Below are 8358 nucleotides of genomic sequence, written 5' to 3'. Positions count from 1 at the left end.
GTTGGCTTTTGTCAACTTGACACAAACATAGATGTATCTGGGGAAAGGAAATATTTTTCAGTTATTTATTCTTTAGATTGTAATTAAATATAAATTAAATAATTCCCTCTTCTCCTTCCTCCCTCCAAACATTTCCTTAGACCACCCTTTGCTCTTCTCCAAACTCATTTTGACAAAATGTCTCCATAGAGATGGCCTATAGGCAAGATTGTGGGGTATTGTGTTACTTAATTATTAATATGGTAGAACCCAGCTCACTGTATGTGGTAGCACCCCTGGAAAGTAGTCCTGGATTATATAAGAAAGCAGGCTGGGCAAGCAATGAGAAGCAGGCTATTAAGGAGCATTCCCCCATGACCTTTACTTCAGTTCTCGCCTCCAGATGCCTGCCTTGACCTTCTTTCAGTGATAGCGTCTGACCTGAGAGTTGTATATTGAAATAAAACCTTCCTCTACGACTTGCTGTTATCCATGGAGTTTTATTACAGCAATCAAGACTCTAATTAAGACAGATATGTAGGTATTGTCAAGTGACTAGGAAGCTGGAAGTAGTTTTGAAAATAACACAGACCCATAAGATTAAAAAAAAAAAAAAAACAGTAAAAAGCAGCAGTGTTGTAGAGTAACCAGCTTCTTAGGGCAACAGAGTTAATGAGAAAATTCTAAGACAGAATATCTCATTGAGTTTTATTATGTTATGTTGACTATACTAAAACAACAAACCCCTAATTTATAACAAACCAAAAGACTGATGAAAGTATGATGCATCTCATAGAATTTGTGAATTTTTAATAGCAGGTCACACTTTGAGGGACACTGGACATATGCGGCAATGTAACCAAAGTAACTGACAAAAAAGAATACCAGAAACTGTGAATATATACTAAAATAAGAAATGTTCCAGTATTTTTCAGTGATCTCATGTGTTAGAAAAAGGTGAGCGATGTTGCTTGCAATCGATCTCAGAAGTAATATGTGTGTTGAGTAACTTGCTCGATTACTTTAGAAGACAATATCTTATCTTCATATTTATACTGTTTTATTCAGCACCCTGATGAATGTTTTCCTATATCCCAGGATTTTGATAGTGGAGGAGCTTAATGAGAGAGCAGCCTCCCTGAACAAGAATTCTGAGATAATTTCTAAGAGAATGCCTTCTATCAATAGCACCCAGTTCCATCCCTCCTTCCTCATCCTGCTAGGGATCCCAGGACTGGAAGCTTTTCATATATGGATTGCTTTCCCATTCTGTTTTGTGTATCTGCCTTCTCTTGTGGGAAACATCACCATTCTCTTTGTGATCAAGACTGAGCACAGCCTCCACCAGCACATGTTCTACTTTCTAGCCACATTGTCTATGATTGATCTGTGTCTATCCTCATCCACCATCCCCCAAATGCTGGGCATCTTCTAGTTCAGTCTCCAGGAGATCAGTTTCGGGGGCTGCCTTGCACAGATGCTCTCTATCCACGTATTTATGGGCATGGAAACAGTTTTGCTGGTGGTCATGGCTTATGACCGCTTTGTTGCCATCTGCAATCCTCTCCAGTACACCATGATCCTCACCAATAAAACCATCAGCCTCCTCCTCCTCTTGCTTGTCACTGGAAGAAATTTAATCCTCGTGTCTCTGTTTGTGTTTCTCATTCTGAGACTGCCCTTTTGTGGGCACAACATTATGCCTCACACGTACTGCGAGCACATGGGTCTTGCCCGATTAGCCTGTGCACCCATCAAAATCAACATCATCTATGGACTCGTGGTGATTTCCCATATCCTTGTGGACATGACCCTGATTGCCTCCTCCTATGTGCTGATCCTTAGAGCTGTTTTCCAATTTCCCTCTCAAGATGCCCGGACTGAAGGCTCTCAACACCTGTGGATCTCATGTCTGTATCATGCTGTGCTTTTACACGCCAGCCTTGTTTTCTTTTATGACTCACCGCTTTGGCCAAAACATTCCCCACTACATCCATATTCTTTTGGCTAATCTATACGTAGTTGTCCCACCTGCTCTTAACCCTGTGATTTATGGAGTCAGGACTAAGCAGACCCGAGAGAAAATTATAAAAATATTTATACAAAAAGAATAATTCTACGTAAAGTTTGGATAAAGGTATCCACATATGGCTCAAGGTATAATAATCTGAGTTCTCCTGAAAGTCTTTATAATATTAGGTGTGGTTTCTATGTCTTGCATTTTGACTAAGCTGCTTTAGTGTTGATAACTAAGAGGAACACAATTTTGCTCAGTGTCCCCACCTGCTTCCACATGTCTGAACAAAGTTTAGGAAGTCATGTAGATGCTGAAGGTGGAAATGGCCTTTGAAAAGAATCACTTGCAGTAAATGGCATTACTCTTTTTCGTTTCTCCACACATTTTCTCATTAAGTAAGTTTGAATACTGAAGGACATTGTGACCTAACAATTATTTTATAGATGCAAGTTTTAGCTCTTGATTTAGTAGTTAGTGGTGTTTGAATCAGAACATCTAACACCTCATGGGATGCTATTCTTTACAACAAGCCCAGACTTTCCCCCTCATCTCTAAAATCATTGATTCACATTGATTACTTTCTCTATGTCTTATCCTTACAGTCATTATTGCCCCTTCTGTGTTCTCGCTCCTTCTCCCCCTACTCCCTGTCTTTATTCTTTCTCCAGTAAACTGAGTCTTGGTGTCTTAAGGGATCTGAAAGACTGCGTTAAGAACACTAAGAAAATGTGATACTCCAGTTTGATCCAAGTCGTTGTTGGTGTGAGTAATTGCAAGTGTCTATGGATAAATTAAATCTGATTATCATTTGCCTTCATGTACATAGGACTTTATGAAATTAAGAGGAGAATAGAGGGTCAATTTTATGGCAGAAGCTAAAAAAATCTCAGTAAAATTTCTTTTTTTTTTTTTTCTGATCAAGCTGACAAAATTTTATTTTTTCACAGGCAACTATATACCATTGAAGCAGGAGGCTGAGTGGGGTGATCTAGGTGGGCGGTTTTCACAAGATATCAAGAAGTCAGGAAGTTTGGCAGGGCGAGGGCCCCTGTGATTCTGGGGCTGGGTGGAATTGTTAGGCATCTGGAACCACAAGGTGTTATCTATAGACTTTGTTTCGCTCATCCTCTGAAGGCCTCTGTAATTCCGGGAATACTGAGAGCAGCTGGAGAGTACCTTGAGGGAGAGGAAGAGGTAGCAAGGCAGCCTTCTGGAATGTACCCTGAGGCAAGGAGGGAAAGAGGTCACAAGGCAGCCTGCCCCAGGTCCACTCTATGTATTACGCCAAAGTCCGAGATGCTTGCCGGCTGTGGTCTTGGCTCCCCACACTAAACTCAGTATTATAGCAAGCCCAGACCTTAGCACATTTCTATTCTTCCTCCTTCACAGCTTCTGAGTGACTTCCAGAGGCTGGGCAAGTTTCCTGCCACTTAGCTTTATCCCAGAACCTATTTCATCATTGGTTTGTCTTTTAAGCCACCTCACCTACTCACACCAAGCCCTGCATGTAGCTTATGATTTTACATTTTTTTTGTTAGAAGAATATTCCTAATAGGTACTCTAAATTTCCTAATACTGAGTTTGCATGTAACTTTTTTTTTTTTTTTTTGGCCAGTTTATGGTAATGGTGGAAGTGTCCCTACTCTCTAAATTGCTTGGCAGCATGGTTGCCACCATTCATAGCCCTTATAAATGAATGTTGAATCAATTTCTTGGTCTTTAACACACGTATTTTCTTGTGCCACCTGTTCCCCAGTTAAGTATTCTTTCTACTGTATGTGTACTGTCAGGTCTTCTGAAAATGATCCTTCTTGATTCTTTCTCCTCTTTCTTTTGACTATAGTTCACCATGTTAATTTTCTAATGCAGACGAAAGAAATGAGTATACACTCAGTAGCTTAGAACAGGACCCTCTTTCTTACAACTTTTGTAGGCCAGAACTCTGGGGAAGAATGTAGTTCAAAGGTGGCTGGCCTGTTTCACTTCCTTAAGGCGGTGAGACTGAGACTGAGGTTTCAATTCTCTGACTACATGTTTAGGTATCTGTTGGGGTCCATGCAAGAGGAGCAGCAAAACAGCTCTAGAACGCATGGAATGTGGCCCACCAGTTAGCAAACCCACGATGGGTGTGTCTCAGAAGCATAACCCCAAGAACTGCGCATCCTGAGGACTTCATGCTGTTATGGAGCATAGCTCTGCTTCTTACCTTTGTGGTCCTTATAATCTGCTTAAAATGTGACTTGTGTGAGTACTATAAAGGGGGCTTCTAGGCCCTCACTGGGCAGGATCATTGACATCCTCAGTAGCAATGCTTGGTCTCTTTCAGGCATTGCTGCTGGAGCAGATTAATGATTCACCCACCATCTCTAAAAACAGCCTATAGATGTAGATGGCTAACAACGATCTTTGCCCTTAAAAAGGATTTGGAAAAGTAGATTGTTCAACAAGAGCAGATAAAGATGTTTTTGCTAGTGGCCCTGATGCAGGAAATCTTAGCGGACAATGGAAGTTAAGAGAAAGTACAATGTTATTAGTACAGCTAGGAACTTGTTGAGGTTGGCAAAGCAAGGACAATGGCCCATAGCACCATTGGCTGATGTGACTCTTTCAAGCTGGGCTGGTGACTGAGATGACGATTGACTTCCTTATTCTATTTTTCTGCCCTCAGCTTCCTGATATGATTTAATAAAACATATTAATGAGTGGATGAGCACCTTTAGGACTTAAAATAGAAATGGATGATTATTTTTATACAGGAATTTAGATTTGTGATTTCATTAAGATCTCCATAAGATTACTTCTTAAGATAATTGATTCCTTCTTTGTATCAGTAAAATTTCTTAATACTGAACTTTGAATATTTGCTCACGTTGTCAAGTTCTCAATATGGATGAAGAATGAAGTTTTGTTTAAATAGCTATTGAGCTGAAGTTCATGACTGGCTAAAGAATTCTTGCTTCAAAATCCATAGATATGACCTGCATGCTTTGTGTTTCAGAAGTGTTGTCTAGATATATGCATCAATACAAAATTAATTATTAGATGGCTAAGAAATGTGAGTATATAAGGCCACAAAGACAGTAAAGCATAGTATCTTTTCATCCCTGTAGACCTGAGTAGCTCCTGTTCTGAATGACACCAGATAATCCCCATTCCTGCCTGGTGTAGCAACCCGCAGAATTTCCTGGCTTGTGTGCATGAATTGAATTTGAGTTTAACAGCCTCTGCTTCATGCACCTGGAAGTTATTTGCTACCAATTTCCAATGGAAAAGAATGAAAATCCATCAAAACCGGATCTTACCTTTATCTTACAAACAAAATGACTGAAGTCTAAATAAGCAGCTACGTATGTCTAAAATACATATCAAATAGACTCATCTTTAGGATCATTTTCTTATAGCAACAGAAAGAAGATCTCTCAGATAGATTATCTTTATCAGAAATAATTAACTCACATATGTGAAATGTGAAGCTCAGATAGTGTTAATTAAGTATTTTCTTACTTTTGAAATATAGGGGTGGTCATCATGAAGATAGAAGGAGGATTATAAGGGGGAAAGGAAAATAAAGCAACAGGGACTATATGAGGGTAATGGAGGGATAAACATCATCAATATTTTATATACATTTTTATATATGGACAATTAGCATACTCTAATCAAAACTGTAAAAACAAACACCTTACCTCTACAATTTGACAATTTGTTATTAAATTGTGTCTACCATTATTTTAAAACGTTACCAACTTTCTGCCCTACACTTTCCATCCTAAAAAAATAAAAAATAAAAGATTTCTGAGAGAGAGTGTGTGTGTTAGAGGCAGGGTGATAGCTTAAGGAGCCTTTGGTAATTCTGCAAAAATGTAGTTGATTTGACCATTAATATCCATACAATTCAACTGGCAAACAAGTTTTTGTTGATTTACCTCATAGTTATTCGGAATGGAATTATTGTATTGTCTAACCTATAACAAGAGCTACATGAAAATAGATGGCATCTAGGAACTTTGGTTTCCCATAGGCATATTGCTGACATCTAGTGGTCAAAGGAAATATACATCTAGATCAGAGGAAAGTGTGTGCTTTTCATGGGCTATATACTGAGTGAAGAAATGCACAGAGGAAGAGGATGCAGACACTCTTGATGAGACTTGATAGGCTGTGGTCAGATGATAGGGGAGGAGGGCTTTCCCTTTCTGAGCACTAAAGGAGAGGGGAAGTGGGGAGAGAGAGGTAGGTCAGACCGTAAGGAGATGATGGAGGGAGGCTAAAAGCAAGATGTAAAGTGAATAAATAATAAATACTAACAAGTTATTTTTAAAAGAAATGCCCATCAGTAGAAGAATGGATAAAGAAACTGTGGTACATATACACTATGGAATACTACTCAGCTATTAAAAACAAGGAATTCCTGAAATTTGTAGATAAACGGATTGAGCTAGAAATGATCATGAGTGAGTTAACCCAGAAGCAGAAAGAATCAAATGGTATATACTCACCTATATCTGCATACTAGCCCAAGGGGTATGTCCCACGAAAGCCTTCACTTACCAGGAAACTGGGACAGAGGGGAGGACATCCTATTGGGACTCTAGATGAGAGAAGCATGGGAGAATAGCAAAATAGAAGGATCCAGAGGGTCCTAGAAACCTGCAAGTAGAACATTATGATAGGCAGATTTGGGCCCAGGGGTCCCACTCAAACTAAGGCACCAGCCAAGGACAATACAGGCGGTAAACTTTAAACCCCTACCCAGATCTAGCCAATGGTCAGAACATTCTCCACAGTTGAGTGGAGAGTGGAATATGACTTTCTAATGTACTCTGGTGCCTCACATTTGACCATGTCCCCTGGAGGGGGAGACCTGGTGACACTCAGAGGAAGGACAGCAGGTTGCCAAGAAGAGACTTGATACCCTATGAGCATATACAGGGGGAGGTAATCCCCCTCAGGAACAGTCATAGGGGAGGGGAATAAGGGGAAAATGGGAGGGAGGGAAGAATGGGAGGATACAAGGGATGGGATAACCATTGAGATGTAACAAGAATAAATTAATAAAAAATTTTAAAAATGCAACTGAGTTTTTTCTAACTCATTTACTTATTTAGTTATTTAACATATGTAAATTCTACTTCAAATAAGTAATGAGGATAATTTATGTGTTAATAATAGTTTATATCTCCTGTGAAAGACTATAATACTCTATCTGATTGCATTAACTCACTGCATTATGAGAAAAGCCATGTGGACTGTATATTGTCATTTTCATCACCTATGAAAAAGACCTATAAAAAGTGATAAGGCCCCAATGCCTCCACTTAAAGTCTGGCCTGGTTACCAAAGATGGCAAGTTAAAGCACTGTGTCCCCCAGAACTAGGAGTCTTTGCTATATTCAACTTCATATGAAAATTAAAAAAAACAAACAAACAAGATAGCTAAAAACAAGCCTATACAATAACAGAATGTCCAGAGGTATCACCATTTTTTAAATTTTATTTAATCACTCTTTGGCCCTATCCAATTCCAGTCATGCCCTCATGCCCCCCTTACTCCTCCCTTCTCCTTCTTCTCAGAGAAAGGGAGACCCCTAGGGATACCAACCCATCCTGGCACCTGAAGTCACAGGAATAAGCACATCTTCCACAGAGGCCAGACAAGGCAGCCCAGCTAGGGGAAAGGGATTCATAGACAGACAAGAGTCCGAGATTGCCCCATTTTTAAAAGACCCACATGCTGATCATGCTGTCCATCTGCTACATAAATGGAGATGGTCTAGGTCTGACCCCTGAAAGCTCTTTGGTTAAGCTTCGCTAGAGAGCTACAGTAATAAAACAATGAATGGTACTGGCATAAAAAAAATGGATATGCTGATCAATGGAGTTTAATTAAAGACCCAGCATAAATCCATACACATATGAACACCTGACGTTTTTATACATAAGCCAGAAATAGACAATGGGAAAGAGAAAGTGCCTTCAACCAATAGTGCTGGTCTAATTGGATGTTGGTATGTAGAATAATAGATCCATATCTATCAACCTGCAGAAAACTGAAGCCCAGGTAGATCAAAGACCTCAACATAAATCCAGATACATTAAGTCTGATAGAATAGAAAGTGGGGAAAAGCCTTGAATGCATTGGCACAAAAGACAACTTCCTGAACAGGACATCAATAGCGCCGGCAATAAGAACAACAATTAATACATGTATAGGCATATTTTTTTTTTGTTTTAATTAATATATGGAATTAGGGACACCAAATGCTCACAAAAAGCGTGTGTGTGTGTGTGTGTGTGTGTGTGTGTGTGTGTGTGTGTGTGTGTGTGTGTGTGTATCCAAGTTTGGAAATTACTTAGAGTCA

At 39.5% G+C, this 8358-nt stretch overlaps 1 pseudogene; it reads left to right on the top strand.

Moving 5' to 3' along the window:
* The first annotated feature begins 1150 nt into the window (after positions 1 to 1150).
* On the top strand, positions 1151 to 2093 carry LOC127186372 (olfactory receptor 52E4-like; annotated as a pseudogene).
* Positions 2094 to 8358: the final 6265 nt, after the last annotated feature.

This window comes from Acomys russatus, unplaced genomic scaffold, assembly GCF_903995435.1.
Source record: "Acomys russatus unplaced genomic scaffold, mAcoRus1.1, whole genome shotgun sequence".
Classification (NCBI taxonomy): domain Eukaryota; kingdom Metazoa; phylum Chordata; class Mammalia; order Rodentia; family Muridae; genus Acomys; species Acomys russatus.
Note: the sequence above shows the minus strand (reverse complement) of the source record. Positions and strands in the feature narration are given on the sequence as shown.